At 35.4% G+C, this 16,986-nt stretch overlaps 1 long non-coding RNA gene across 2 annotated transcripts in view; it reads left to right on the forward strand.

Annotated features, from left to right (window-relative positions):
• Window positions 1–12,721, forward strand: part of LOC131396158 (uncharacterized) — a 213,028-nt gene extending 200,307 nt beyond the window's left edge. For both annotated transcript variants that reach the window (XR_009216431.1, XR_009216432.1), the window contains one exon: window positions 1,027–12,721. This is a non-coding gene — a long non-coding RNA (uncharacterized LOC131396158). The remainder of the gene's footprint in view (window positions 1–1,026) is intronic.
• Window positions 12,722–16,986: the final 4,265 nt, after the last annotated feature.

Consider the following 16,986-nt stretch of genomic DNA (forward strand, 5'->3'; position numbering starts at 1 on the left):
GAGAGAGACAAGCCTCTTTCCCCTTCTTCTCCCCTGCATTATGCCACCAGGGCTTCCTAAGTAGCACCTTCCAAATCCCTCTGCCTTCAAGTTTGTGCATGTCTGTGTGGCATCCCTCCTCCTCCTTCACTCCCATAGTGGATCTTGTAAAAGGGCTTCAGATCGGCCCCATTCATCTCCCTGGTGATAGCAGTGAATGTAGATAAATCTCTGACTGCCTGCTTGCTGTTGGAGTATGATTTTTATTTTGTCTTCTCTGTACACCTGGGTCAAAAAGTAGGATGTATGCACACACATACATGCACGTACACACATTTCCTTCTCTCTCCTGTCTTCCTTTCCTTTTTCTCACACATGCATACATCCCACATATGTGTGTATATGCGTAAACATATACACCTATATACATACCCATACCTATAACACAAAAATATATACATATCTAAACGTTTAATTTGTCTGAAAATATGTGTATTTATATACACATACAGGCTTACACATGTGTCTATATGCAATCGATAGGTGCCTATCTTTTAATTTATACCCATCTATATCTCCATTTAAATATTCCCTGTCTTCTCCCAGCAGAAGCTGCGTGCAATTGCAATCCAGGATTGTACATGCAGTATTCTTTCCTTATGATTTCTATTTGTAGACCTTTATGCTCCCTTCTCTGCCTTCTTCCCAGCTGTAGAATTGGCATCTTTCCCTGAGGTTTTCCGAATGGCAAGTGGCACCGGCTGTATGGCATTTCTCTTCCGATGTCTGCTTTTTCTCTTTGTTTGTTGTTGACTAGGCTGAATCGTGTTTTTTTAAAGTTAATTATAAACGAAGTTGAATAGCAAACAAGCCAACAGCTTGCCCCCCCCCAAAAAAATAGCCCCACACGAGCGCCTTCTGCTGCAACAGATGCCCAGATCACCCCTGGGACGGGCAAACGGGCACACGATTTTGGTGGTTGTTAATTTTTTCTGTTTGTTGCTGTATTTGTTGTTTGTTTTCCTTGTTTCTTTTTGATTTTTCAAGGAGTCCAGGATCCCGGCCTCTGCTTGGAACGGAACACAGTGTCATGGCGGAGACGACGGCCTTTGTCTCGCTGGGTGTGAGAGCATCCGCTGTGCTGGCTCCACTGCGGCAGAATCAAGTTTAAAGGAAAAAGTGATTCAAGTCAGCTTTGTGCCTCTTTGGTGTGGAAGACCCCCAAACCCCAAGTAGCCGAGTCCCTGGGTCCGAGGAACGGCTCATAGTTGGAGCAGCCTAGGCTGTAATCCTGGCACTTGCGCCTTCGGTTGCCGCTTGCTCTTCGCTCCTGGGGGTCTGGATAATCTCCCTTGGCTTTACCGCACTGTCTGGCCCGCATACAGGGCCCCGGTAACATATACCCGCTGCTGCTATCACACGAAACTGTGGCGTTGCCCCTGAATGGATGGCACTGTGCCAACTCTTCTGCCATCCGCCCTTGCAGCTTTTTTCTTTCCTCTCTCCCTCCCCTTCTTCTCCTCCTCCTCCCGTCGACTTGACGTTAATTAACACACGGGTTAATTGATTTTAAAAGCCGAAGAATTACAGTTAACTTTTCCCACAGGGTACAGACGCCAGCCGCTTGGCACACTCTGCCTTTCGCACTGGTGCAGGGGGGCAGGGAAAGCCCGCAGCAAAACTAGCAACTGCTGAGGGAACGTTGCCTGCTTATTGGAGTAGAGCCGATAGAAGTCGACGTGGCACTGCCTCATCCTTACAGTATATAGAGCCATTCGATATTTTGTTAAATAATCAAAGCACTACCCTGTCTTTCTTCTTCTCCCTTCCTTGTTCAAAACAGGAAAACCCTTCAGAAGTTCTTAAGGGGGGAAAAAATTTCCTCCCCCAGACTATTTATCTCATCCATAATATGCTTTTTGCCAATAATAAGAAAATACATGATGCCTTTTTTTTTTAAATTATAAGAAGGAAAGCTACTCTTTCCCTACATCTCACAGGCAAAGAAGATTTTTTTAAAAGAGAAAGTTCGGTAAAGTTTCTTTCTTTATATCTCAGTGTTTGTTTTGTTTCTATTCCTCTTGACTCAGATGGGTTATTTACTGTGAAGGATTTCAGTAAGAAAGTAGGTACATTGTAATAAGAACAACATTCATATGAAAGCTCTTTGTTTTTTTGTTTGTATGTGTGTAGATTTTTGCTTTCTGTCCCCTTGACCCCAAGCCCCTGTAGAAAATGAAAGCAACTGATATTGTAGTTGGGAAGGAGACAGGCAAGGCTGGGAACTTGATGCTTTCACCTTTTCATGCTTTCATTTTATTTCATTTTGTTTTTTAAAAGCACGCAGCAAGTGAAGCGACAAGAGGAATCCATTATGCAAATCATGTCACTTTGCATAATGTCTCATGACTGGAATATGCAAATGAGCTGTATAATTTATGAGTGCCAGTGTCTGTCTAAAAGTGTTTCACATAATTTACAAAGTGAGCCTGAGAGACATGGGGAAGGCAGCTCTTCCAACTCCATTGCCAGGAAAGCTTTATATTTTCCTACAAGTGCTCCCTAGTAATATTGTCAATGCTATTTAAAAGGAATTAAGATTCCAAATGTTCATGAAAGATGAAGATTTTCCTCTCACTCCCCTCTCTCCAATTCTTTGCCTAAAAGTTTACAAGAAACTATTAGACCCTAAAGCATTCATTTTTAGATTCAATTTGGAAAACAAAAGTTATTTGAGCCAAACTTGCTTTTTGTATATGGATTTTCCTTTCTAAAGCAAGGAATGTCTTAGAGAAACAGACACGTTATCCATTTGTCTGGATCCATGAAGGCAGAAAAATGGAATTTCTCACTTTGGTTGGTTTTGTGTGCCATGCTGTACAACATTTTATAAATTATAGTCTCTTGAATGTATTAGATATATAGTATGGAAGACTGATGCATTGAATATTCTTATGAAGGTATAATTCTGCTTTCAGAGAAGTCTTCAAAAGAGAAATGCCACTCAAGAAAAACCAGGTTTTATTCAAGTCAGCTTAGTTGGCTACTCCATGTCTCATTTTGGTAACTTTATTGAGTAAATGATTCTGAATCTTTTGAGACGTTATAACATCTTTGATAATCTGACCTAATTTGGCTTTATATTTTACATTTCAGTCATAAGTTCTGTGAAAGAGAGGTACAGGGTGCCATGAAAATATATACCAGGAGAACCTAAAATTTGGAGAGCATGTCAGAAAAGGCTTCCTGAAGAGAGTTAACTCAAAGTCAATTCTGAAAGTTGAAGAGAAATTAGACAAAAAGAGAGAGAAAGTATTTTACCTGTGGAGAGTATGTTCCGTAAATCCTGAGGCAAGAAAAGATTGTGGCTGCTTTTGGAATATTCACAAAGATAGACCACTTTCTGGTCCATAAAACAAAACAAAACAAAAAGCTCAACAAATTTAGAAGTATTGGAATCAGACAAAATATATTCTCCGACCACAAACAAACTGAACTAAAAATCAGTAACAGAGAGATATCTGGAGAATCCCAAATTTTTGGAAATTAAACATATTTCTAAATAACATATGGGTCAAAGATGCAGTCACCGGGAAATTAGAAAATGTTTTGAATTGAATAAAAATGAAAACACATTGCAATATTTGTGAGATGCAACTAAAGAAGTGCTTACAGAGAAATAAGCTTTAATGCCTTATTTTAGAAACAAAAAATGTTTTGAATCAATAATCTAAGTATCTTAAGAAAACAAATTAAACTCAAAACAAGAAGAAGGAAGGAAATAATAAAGATAAGAGCATAAACCAATGAAATTGAAAACAGTGGGAAAAATCAATATACCCAAAAGGTGGTTCTTTGCAAAGAATACAAAAATTGATAAACATCTAGCCAGACTGAACAAGAAAAAAAGTGCAAAGACACAAATTATCAATACCAAGAATGAAAAGAGGGGCTATCACTAAAGATCTGACAGATATTAAATGGATAATAAGAGATAAGTAAATAACAACTTTGTCAATAAATTTGATAACCTAAATGAAATAGAAAAATTCTTTGAAAGACAAACTACCAAAATTCATTCACAAAGAAATAACTTGAATAGCTTTATTTCGATAAAAGAAATTGTAGTTAAAAACACCTTCCTATGAAGAAAACGCCCAGCGCAGATGGCTTCACTGGCAAGTTCTGCTAACATTTAAGGAAGAAATCATGCCAGTCCTAAACAATCTCTTTTAGGAAATAGAAAAAGAAGAAATGTTTTCCAACTCATTTTATGAGGTCAGCATACTCTGATGCCAAAACCAGACAAAGACAATATAAGAGCAGGAACTACAGACCACAACGCTCGTAAACGTAAACACAAAAATCCTTAACAAAATATTAGCAAATTGAGTTGAATAATATATAAAAAGAATGATATATCATGACCAAATCAGGTTGATTCTAAGAATGAAAGGTTGGTTCAACATTCTAAAATCTATTTGATTCACTTTATCACCAGATTTTGTTTTTAATTATCAATTCAATGGATGTAGGAAAAATATGAGCCACAATAATCAAAACAGTGTGATAAACTTAAAGATTAGTGGAATAGAATAGAGACCCTGTAAATAGACACACAATTTTCTGGCAAAGAGCCAAAGACAATCCAGTGGCGAGAGAATAGTCTTTTCAATACATGGTGCCATAACCAAATAGATAAATACCTTTACCCATACTTTACTATATACAAATAATAATTTTAAATGGGTATTAAAACAAAACAAAAACCTAACACTGTAAAAGTTCTTGAAGAAAACATAAAATAAAACTTTGTGACCTTGGGCTAGGAAAAAGATTTTATAGATGGGGAGAAAGAAACCTGAACTATGAATGAAAAAGGTAAGTTGGACTTTAGCAAACTTGAAAATTTTTGCTATTTGAATGACACTGTTAAATAAGTGAAAAAATAAGCTATAGACTGGGACAAAATATTTGCAACCCATAATGAGGAGAAAAATTAATCAATTTAAACCAAACCAAAAATGACACAAAAGATAGAATTAGTATTTGGAGACATTAAAACAGTTATCACAACTGAATTCCATATATCCAAAAAGTTAGAAGAAATCATGAACATATTAAATAGAGACATGAAAGATAAAAAAATACTCTGATTGAATTTGTGGAGACTAAAACTACCATGTCTGAGATGAAGAATACCATATCAGGAAGGGATTGACAGATTAGATATTTCAGAAGAAAAGATCAGTCAACTTTAAGATGTAGAAATAGAAACTATCCAAAATGACACATAGAAATAAAAATAACGAACAGAGCATCAGTGACTTGTGGGACAACTTAATGTGTCCTAATATATGTGTAATTGAAGCCCTTAAAGGACAGATAGAATGGGAACAAAAAAATATATTCAAAGAAATAGCTGAAATTTTTTCCAGTTTGGTGAAAACTATAAACTAATAAGTCCAACTATCTCAATGAACCCCTAGCACAAGAAACATGAATAAAACTATCCTAAGGCACTTCCTAAATGGTTAAAATCAGTAAAAAGCAGAATGTTTTAAAAGCAGCTGGAGAAAAGACACATTATTTACAGACAAGCAAAGATAAAAATGACAGCAGATTTCTCATTGGAATCAATGCAAGCCATAAGACAATGGAGAAACATCTTTAAAGTATTGAAAGAAAAAAAAATAGTTAAACTGAAATTCTATAAACAGCAAAAATATCTTTCAAAAGCAAAGGTGAAACGCAAACTTTTTCAGATGTACAAAAGCTGAAAGAATTCATCATTAGCAGACCTGCAGTATAAAAAATGTTAGGAGAAACTCTTCAGACAAATGGAAAATTATGCCACATGATAAAAATCCTTTGAAATGGTAATTATGTTAGTATAATTTTAAAACTTTTATTACTTAAATATATTTAAAGGTAATTGACTATTGAAAGCAAAAATAATAACAATGTATTGTTTTTATAACATGTAAAGGTAAAATCTATGACAATAGCACAAAAGCTATTGAAGAAAATGGAGAAATGAAAGAATCCTAAGTTTCTTATATTATACATGAAGTGGTATAATATCACTTGAAGATAGACTATGATAAGTTAAAGTCGTACACTGTAAACTCTAAAAAAAAGCTAAAATGACACAACAAAGAGTTATAGTTAATAAGCTAACAAAAGAGAGAAAATGGAATAATAAAAAGTGCCCAATTAATCCAAAACAAATAGCAAGGTAGACTTAAAAGTCATCTTCAATAATTACATTAAATGTAAATGGCCTAAATACCCTAATTAAAAGGTAGAGATTGTCAGATTGCATAGGAAACAGCAAGACCCAAATATATGCTGGCTACGACAAAACCACTTTAAATATAAATATTTAAATGTAAATAGTTTAAAAGTTAAAGGAGGGGAATAGATATACCATATTAACACTAATCAACTGAAAGCTGGAGTGCGTATATTAATATAAAACAGTGTATTTCAGAGCTCATAGAACCAGATCCCATAAAGATGAAGTCAGCCACTATTGCATTCTCTTGCTGTCTATGGCAACAATTGGATCCAAGCTTCTCTTTCAATTCATGGATTCTGGATCTGGGAACTGTCTCTGGTCTGGAAACTGAGCAAGGGATTATGACGTTTCATTGAAGTGGCTGACATCATCTTTCTGCTCATCCAATCTTGATCTCTTTTGAATATAGGTTATTTTTATAAAACACATTTGTTGACTGCCCATCTGTCTTGCCTCTAGTAACATCAAGTTCTCTGAGCTATTTACATAAATCCCTGTGGGTCAGGGACCCCCTGGTTGCCACTTGAAACTTGCTGCCTATCATAGTACTTATTTCCATCACTCGCCTGATATTTAAGTGCTGCCACCTAATCTCTGCTATTCGTGGATCATATCATCCACATTTATAGAAGACAGTCCATTCCTGTAATACCATCACCTTCAAGGTCCCCACCTACAGAGAACAGTCACTACTAAACTACTCAATGATGCTAGTAAATGAAGCATCTTCCAAATCCTTTCAGGGAACATACAAGCCAATTTGGTCTTATGTAACATGTCCATTCCAGCATATCCACTTCTCTGAGCTTTTTATTATTCCTGAATTGTTTATGACACCAGTTATCATATCTCTATTTAATGTGGGCCACCACTCTTTTCAGGTTTCCAAGAACCATTCTATCATCATATTAAAAACTAACTTCAAGGGCCCTTGTCAGGGCATTAAGTCTGAGTCATGGAAAAGTTTTCCCATTAGGCAGCTTTATATTCCACTTCCTTGGCCCAGCACCCTCAGGATATACTCTGGGCATATTCTGCCAGTTCCTCCGGTACTGATTAGCCAGGTGCTGCCACTCTCTGTTGGCATTAAATCTCTCTCTTCCCTTAGCAGGCCTGAGATTTCCCCGGTGGGGCCATGCTGAGATTAGACACTAGTTATTGCTCTGGTGCCCAGGAGGTGAAGTGAAGTCAGGTTCTGAGAAAGGAAAACATTATAAGGCACCTGCCTCATTTGAAGCCTCTGCCTGGTCATCAAGCATCATGGAGCCCCTGTCCTCTAACAAGTGGAAGTGAATCCCTTCCACTGGCCAAAGGTTTGAGGGTAATCCAGGTGTTCAAAATTCTCAACTGCATCAACCCTAATATCCCCATCCCAAGGCTCAGGATCCCACTTCTCTATCAGGGCCCTGCCTTTGGCATAGAATATTTGACTAGAATGAGAAATTAGCCTTCTCTTTAGCTCTGCCACTTTTATAATTAAGTCACATTCCTAATCTTAAATCATATTTGGCCTTTGATTTTTATTTTTTGTTTTAAACTGGTGCTTAATTAACCTAAGTCTCTCATTCTCTTTCTTCAATAAGTCAGTTGTGCTCAGCAATAACCACCTAGTCCCACAGTCCTAATACAGCCATGCGCTACATAATGATGTTTTGGTCAATGACAGACTGCATATACTATGGTGATCCCATAAAATTATAATGGAGCTGAAAATTTCCTGTTGCCTAGTGACATCATAGCCATCATGATGTCATAGCTGTTGTAACATCATAGCAAGAGAAAAGGAAACTGCAGGAGAAGAAAAAGAACTCCCAAGAAAATTCACAGTGAAGGGTTTAGAAGAAGCTTTTGCAGACCTAAAAAAGCTCCTTAAAAAGTTTGAAAACATGGACCCCAACATTGGAAGGTTTTCATTAATGGAGAGGAATATTCATGGTGCATTATCTGCTTACAAGCAAATTTATGATGAAAAAGGAAACCAACCAAACCATCATGGACATATTTCTGAAAAGAGTGACACCTCCTCAAGAAGAGCCTCTGGCACGTCCTTCAGAAGGTTTTCCAGAAGAAGTCTTTGTTATCATAGATGACAGCTCCATGTATGTTACTGCTCCTGAAGACCCTCCAGTGGGACAAGATGTGGAGGTAGAAGACAGTGATATTGATGATCCTGACCCTTTTTAGGCCTGGGCTAATGTCTGTCTGTGTCTTAGTTTTTAATTAAAAAGTTTAAAAATTTAAAAAAATAAATAAATTTTAAAAGAGCAAAAAGCTTATAGAATAAGGATATAAAGAAAGAAAAGATGTTTGTACAGCTGTACAGTGTGTTATACACATTGGGTTTTAAGCTAAGTGTTATTACAAAAGAGTCAAAAAGTTAAAAAAAATTAAAAATTATAAAGTAAAAAAGTTACAGTAAGCTAAGGTTAATTTATTATTGAAGAAATAAAAATAATTTTTATAAATTCAGTGTTGTCTAAGTGTACAGTGTTACAAAGTCTACAGTAGTGTATAGTAGTGTCCTAGGCCATCACATTCACTTACCACTCACTCACTGACTCACCCAAAGCAACTTCCAGTCCTACAAGCTCCATTCATGGTAAGTGCCCTGTACGGTATACCATTTTTTATCTTTTATACTATATTTTTACTCTACCTTTTCTATGTTTAGATACACAAATACTTACCATTATATTAGAATTGCCTACATATTCAGTACAGTAACGTGCCATATAGGTTTATACATAGGAGCAATAAGGTATATTGTATAATCTAGGTGTGTAGTAGGCTATACCATCTAGGTTTGTGTAAGTACACTCTATGTTGTTCACACAGTGACAAAATCACCTGATACATTTCTCAGAACTCATCATTAAGTGATGCATGACTGTACTTAACTCTCTTCATCATTGTTCTGAAATGCCAGGGAAATTACACAGGCTGGTACATTTTTTTCCACCTCTATCACATCCCCATTCACCAAAGGTGAAAGACTTAACATTTGCACTATTACAGCCTGCCAGACTCTAGGACCTTTCCTAGACTATGCTTCTAACTATCAGTCCTGGTAGCAACTGTCCTAGGTAGAGTTTCCTAAAGGCAGAGCCTTTACTGGGCAAAGCCCCAATAGCATCTACAACAATAGCCAAGTAGCAAATAAACATACAAGTGTGTTTATGCTCATTAGTTATGAAAATGGAAATTAAAACCCAGTGACAAACCACATGTTCCATATACTTTTGAAAAAAAATGTATCTTCTGCAGTTGTCAGGTATAGGGCTCTAATAGGTCCAGTTGATGGTTGTTCATCTCTATATCTTCTGATTTGCTATCTGCTTGTTCTATCAGTTACTGAGGAAGGAGTGTTAAAATCTTCAACTATGAGTGAGTACTTTTTTATTTGTCTTTATTTCTGTCATTTTTGTTTCATGTATTTTGAAGTTTTGTTATTAGATGCATACACATTTAGGACTGCAATGCATTCTTAGTGAATTGAACTTTTTATCATGGTGAAATATTTTTCTTGTCTCTGGCAATATAGTCGTTCCTCAGTATCCATGGGGGATTGGTTCCAGGACCTCTGTAGATACCAAAATTTGGAAATACTCAAGTCTCTTATATAAAACGGCATAGTATTTGCACATAACCTACATACATCCTCACGTATATTTTAACTCACCTCTAGATTACTTTTAATACCTAATACAATTTAAATGCTATGTAAATAGTTGTCATACTGTATTTTTTAGGGAATAATGACAAGAAAAGCAAGTGTACATGTTCAGTACGGATGCAACCATCGTAGGCCTTTCCATCCATGGTTGGTTGAATCTGAGGATATGGAACCCGTGGATATGGAGAGCCGACTGTACTCCTTGTTTTGAAGTTTACTTTGTGTGACATTAATTGATTGATCCTGTTTCCATAATATATCTTGTTTCACTAAATTATAGTTTTTAGTAATGCATACTTAGGTGGTAAATTTGTTAGGAGAAGCAAGTAACTAGATAACCTAAAAATTAAAGCCTGGGTTATTTGAGGAGGCGGGGCGTTGAGCAGGGAAGATGTAATCGGAACATAGCACTTGGGATGTTTTTCTGTTGCTAGCAAGATTCTATGTTTTTATTTGGATGGTGGTAACACAGGTGTCTGCTTAATTCACTAGGCGTATAATTATATTTGGTGCACTTTTACATGTTTTATAGTTCACAATGAAAAAATTCAGAAGCAAAAAAATGTTAATTATGTCATGCATACAAAGAATATTTACAAAAAATTAACCACAAGCCTTGTCACAAAGGAAATCTCACCAAATGTCAAAAAAGTGATATTCAGATTGTGGTTTCTCAGCAACACACAGTCATATTCAAAATCAACCATAAGATGTAGTTTTTAAAACTCCGTATGAATAGAATACATAATGCAAGTAATGGATTATCACCCATGGCATTAAATACATATCCATGAAGCTACACTGATATAAATAGATTGGGGCAAAAGGACAACTCTTCCTTATAGTGAAATTCCAATAAATAAATGTAGAAAGAATAATGGAAATAGAAAATCACCATTTGGCAAATATTATAGAAACAATTATTGCAGGCAATAATCATCCATGGATGCTAAAATTGCTGGATGGAGGTATGACAAAAAAGAGACTATTTATCTTTTACTTCTTTTATCCCATCTCTAAGTATCTCCTCTGCGAGATATGAATTAATTACAAAGGGAAAAATAATAACTTTAGCGTGAGGAATCCTGGCAGACACCACCTTAACTAGTTTTCAGAGTTAATATCAAGCAGTATTGGGACATCTGGATTTCAGGTACCTCCTGATATGATGCAGTCTCACTGTATCATCTTGGGCTTAGCATCACCTTGGCAAAAATGCATAATCTCAGTCTAATTATGAGAAAATTTCAGACAAAGTAAAATTGAGGGACATTCTACAAAATAACTAATTAACATTCTTCAAAAGCGTCAAGATTATGGAAAAACAAGGAAAGACTGAGAAACTGTCACAGATTGGTGAAGACTAAGGAGATGTGATGACTAAAGGCAACCTCTTCCTCCTATACAGACACTTTTTAAGAGTTTCTCCTTGCAATAAAGCCATGATCACTACTTTTTATATCTAGTAGGAGAGTCTCTATAAATATACCAAAGGCTTCTCACATACACAAGTGCCCTTCAACATTGTGACAAAGACACCTTTTTTAGTTTTGTTTTGTTTTATCTATTACTGCCTCTTCATAGGCCATAAGTCTGTTGGCATGTCTTTTCCACTTAATCAGAGGTGGTAATCAGCCAGCTCATTGAGGGGGACATCTTGCTGGAGTAACAGATGACACAGCTACAACAGAGGTACAAGAAATCCATGATGACCATCTATCGCAAACAACTTAGTCCTTCATTTATAAAATGTACAGAAAGATCACCAGAATATGCGGAAAATCAGGAAAATGAATACGAAAGAGTAAAATGAGAAAAATGACTTATTGACCCCAGAGGAAATGTAGATGATGCAAGAAACACAAAACTTTTAAAACTTTGGTTTGAGTCCTTAGAGAGATTCACCAAAAGAGAGACTGAGAGAGAATAACAGGCTTCCACGCAAAGGAGAAATCACAGCAGGAAAGAATTCTTAGAGGTTAAAAGGCATGACAGTCAAAACAGAGAATTCAATAGAATTGATAAAATGACATCTTGCCAACTGAATTAGTAATATGAAAGGAAATTTCCCGTAATATGGAAAAAAAAGACATGAACAGAGAAGAGTTGAGATGTAGTTATCAACGTTTATCTCGTTGTTAGTTTCCTTTATTTTAGAGCATTCATTTAGGCTTTCTTAGTCATTTCTATTTGGAAAAGGCATCTCATACTCTTTTTCCACTATCACCCTAGAAGTCATAAACCTATAAACATAAACAATATCCAAAGTGTTTAAACTGAGATATAAAATAGCTTTTCTATAGCCATCAATTCTGTGTGTTTACATTGTTCACATTGCCTTTTTCCAAAGCTGAATGTTTATATTTACTTAAAAAGTAACAAATTATTGTTGTAAGATAATAAGCCTTATAGATATGTGAAAAGATAAAGTATGCCCCATCTCTACCATCCTCACTGCACCTCTCCAGCGGTAACCATTGCTGACAGCTTTCATATATTCTTTAAGACTTTTCCTATGCATGCACAACTATGTATACAAAATGCTGAACAAAAATGGGGTCATAATTATTTTCCGACATCTTGCATTTTTTACTCAATAATAAAGCATTGGAATCTTTTGTCTATGTCTACATATCTGTCTCATTTTTAACAACTACATAGAATTCCACACTATGAATACATCATAGTTTAAATAACCATTTTTCAGTTGAACCTTGTCCCCTGTAATCAATAATTACAATTGTGTCTTCAGGTTTGATGCACATCAATCATCCATCTTTTGGAGTTACTTTAAATTGTTTTCTTCTTTTGATTTACTGTTTCTGTTTTTAGTACATTCATCCCTCCTTCCTTCTCTCCTGGCTTTCCAAGTTGTGTTTTTGGTGTACTTAGTTACTCTTGCTTCTCTTCCTGCTTATTATTCTTCTCAGGTAGATGTATTTCTTGTTACTTATTCTTTGAAATCTTATATTAAATTTGAAATTTAGCTAGAAATCTTTAGGATAACTATTAATATTTTAACTAGTAATATTAACTAAATAATTTTAACTAATAATATTAACGACTAATTTTTTTTAGTAGATGCTTTTCAGTAGAATTTAAGGGTCATGGGGTGGATGCAGAACCATCCAGCATTCTGATACTGAAGAGAAATAATCAAGATTAATAGGGTAGAACCCTCTTAAGTAACACAATTGGGTCCTGTAATTGGTCAGTTAAGCAAAAAAGTTGGTTATAGCTGAGACTAATAAAAATCTTAATACTTAAACATTTTACTTTCTTTGAAACATAAAACTGTGTTCATTTCTCAATCCTTGGATGTAAAGCTGCCAACGTCTTTTCTTTGAGTATAGGTTATTGAGTGGTGTTAATGCTCTCACCAAAATCACACCCTTAATGAGTGATGTATGATTTCCTATTTTGATTTCTTTGGAGATAGTAAAGATATTTTGAAACAACTTGAATACAGAATACTTCTAGATATTTACAGTTGTTCTTCTAATCATTTCCAGTGTCTCTTCTACACATAATTCAAGTTAATTTTTAGTGACCTCTTTATTGAGTCCTTTTAGAGCACTCAACTTTGTTGTTTGCACAAGCTAGAGTTTTCTTTTTGCACTCATGTTTTATCAGCTTATGTATAGTTAACTAGATTATGCAATAAAAGTAATAAGTACAACAGGAATAAATAGTATTGGAAGCAAACACAAATGATCTTTAGTAAGCTTCTGCTTAACTGGAGGAAGAGGTACCTGGCCATACTAGAGAATAGCTTATTAGCCACGAACCTCCAGCAAGGTGGATATCAGTCATGTTTTTATAGAGAGGAGTGCAGGGCAATACAGTGAATCAGCTAAGTGGACGTTAGTTAAGGTCATTTCTACTGCACATTGGGATTAAAGAAGGTCAGCAGTTGAACTAGCGCATTGGCAGAACTAGGTGACAACTAAGGGCAAGGGAAAGTTTATGGGCTTGTGTTTGCTTGGCTGTTAACACCCAAGTTAATTTCAGAAGTGTATTTCACATTTAACTATCTTTTGGTGTTATTAAGGATGTTGGAGGGCAAGCCCATTTTAATCTACCAATACCTATTTGCATTTTTGGAACATGTTTTAGGTTAAGACTGAATTTAGTATCCAGAATTGCTTTTTTGTGTGCTGAACTGTGAATACTAATGATATGTTCCTCGCCTAAAACTAAGTAATATTTTATCCTCCCTTTCTAAAATAAATATTGTTGGGGCTGGCCTGGTGGTGCAAGCGGTTAAGTGTGCACGCTCCACTGCGGTGGCCTGGAGTTCTGGGGTTCAGATCCTGAGCGTGCACCGATGCACCACTTGGTAAGCCATGCTGTGGCGGCATCCCATATAAAGTGGAGGAAGATGGGCATGGATGTTAGCCCAGGGCCAGTCTTCCTCAGCAAAAAGAGGAGGATTGGCAGATGTTAGCTCCGGGCCGATCTTCCTCACAAAAAAAATAAAATAAAATAAATATTGTTTACCTGAAATAGATCTTAAATCCATATGCACTTTCAAAGTATTTTGAGAATTCCATTTGGAAGCAAAACTTCAACGAAGGAATAAATTTATACTGCTTTTTCTTGATATAGTAAATCACTTTTAACCTCGTCTTTCAGTGGTTGTGGGATATTGCAGTAAAATGCTGAGATCACCTTGGTGTGTTCCCCAAACACCCAGCTTACTGGCCATGCACACTGCCTAATGGTTCAATAAGTAGGTTAATTCTTCCTTCAGGGTTGGCCTGAGGGTTAAATTTCCTGATGAGCCAAGTAGAACTTGCTTGTAGGAAAAAAGTGGATAGATAAAGTGTACATGAATGCTGGGGGAGAAAAATCACTCATGTGCAGCTGAGGTCACAAGATGATCTTTATTCTATTTAATGTATTTCATCTATTTCTGTTTTCTTGTTGATTCTTTGTTTTTGGTTTATTTTACAGCCCTGTTATAGCCAAACTCTTTCAACATCTGACAAATGGTTATTATAAAAACATCTAGTATTTTCGTGCAGTTGTTTTAGCGGAAGTTTTAGATCTTATTCCTTTTTGCCTTTTCATTGATTCCAAACCTGTTTCCTATTTTACCTTTTCATGAATAAGATGAATTAAGGAGGGTAAAATCATGATAACATGGAAAAGTTTAGCTTTACTTGTTTAAATATGTTCATGACATGTCTAATAGTAATAATAATGATGATCTCCATATATGCTGGTATTTTATATACTTTATATAGTAGCCATTTTCCCCATTTTTAACAGACTTTTCATTTTACCAGAGAAAAAACAGACTCCCTGAATTTAAGTAACTTGCTCAAAGTCATATAGCTAGTAAGCAGCAGAATAAGAGTTAATAGCTAAGAAATAGAATCAAACTCAGGTCTCTCTGGCTCCTAAGCCAAAGCTTTTTCCTCCATGCTTGTATTTCTTAGTTTTGGAATCCTGAAGGGTTGGATATCCCCAGATGTCATCTTATGACAAGTTTTTCGTTCTTTCAACACATTTACTGAGGGTTTATTATGTGTTGGATGCTATTCTAGGCATTTGAGATATATTATTGGGGGAAAAAAAGAAAATGTTTCTGCCCTAATGAGCTCACCTTCTTGTGAGGATGGGGGATATAGACAATAAACAAAGAGGTAAAATATATAATATGTTAGAAGGTGATAAGTGCTATTAAAAAAAGAAAATTCTCTGACAGTTTTAAATTGTGCTTCTGTCTTATTGATTATAAATATTTAATATAATGATATCATGAATAGTCTTAATGACCTCCAATAACAAAAGTATTGACTTGTGATTTCAGAGCAATTATTTATTTTTGTGTTTTCCCTCACATTCTTAGCTAGTGAATGCAAAAAAAAATGTTATGGTGCAATCTAAAAGTGAAGGTGGTCATAGTGGTTCACAGAGGATTGACTCATAACATAGCATGACAGTAAAGGCACCACAAACCCCAAAGAATATACATTGCAGCAGTTGGTTCCATATTGAATTTGAAACTGCCATTGTATCACACACACCCTATCTTTGTATGTACCTCCTTGAAATAATTCTGTGGTGTTCAATACCCTGTTCTAAATCCCATCAATCAGATTATTAGTGCAAACTTAAATAATAAGAATATTTAAATGTATTTTCAAGTAAAAGATAGCTCTACAGTGTTAATAACAACACCTTATTGAAATAGGCACTCAAAGATTGTTTATGAGCAGGAGTTGGTTAAATATAAATCTGATCATACTGTACTATCAAACAAAGCCTTTAAATTGTGGGAAAAATTTAATTAATGTTTAGCTTATATATTAAAGTACAGAAATCTTTAGGTGCAGTTCAGTGAACATTAGGACCATTTATACAGCATACTTCTATAAAGAGGTAGTGTCCACATTAATAACATTAAAATTTAAAAATACAGAAACACATTAAATATAGAACCAGAACTGAAGAAACATCACCCTATTATTAAACCCAACACAATTTAGTTTTAGTAAAACAAAATAATTTATCATTAAATTATTTTTATTTAAATATAGTTGGTTTTTCAATTGTTTTAAATTTGTAAATTTGTTTTAGTTTTATAGTTATAGGAACTTAAGTAAAATGCATTATACCTAATTTTATGATTTTATGTTTGTACATATTTTAGTAATATAACATTGATATTCTGTGGGATTTCTTTTTAAAAGGTGTATATATTTCTTACATTTGAGAAACACTGCACTATGTAGCAGTGTCTTCGTCTAAATAAAAATTTATTTGATAAACAATGAGTTATTTGAGCACCTTTTTTTTTTTGATGAGGAAGATTGGCCCTGAGCTAACATCTGTTGCCAATCTTACTCTTTTTGCTGAGGAAGACTAGCCATGAGCTAACATCTGTGCCCATCTTTCTCTTGTTTGTGGGACGCCACCACAGCATGGCTTAATGAGCGGTGCATAGGTCTGTGCCCGGTATTCAAACCTGCAAACCCCGGGCCGCCAAAGCAGAGCACACAAATTTAGCCACTATGCCACTGGT

The sequence above is a fragment of the Diceros bicornis genome, chromosome 32 (genome assembly GCF_020826845.1).
Source record: "Diceros bicornis minor isolate mBicDic1 chromosome 32, mDicBic1.mat.cur, whole genome shotgun sequence".
NCBI classification, from domain to species: Eukaryota; Metazoa; Chordata; class Mammalia; order Perissodactyla; family Rhinocerotidae; genus Diceros; species Diceros bicornis.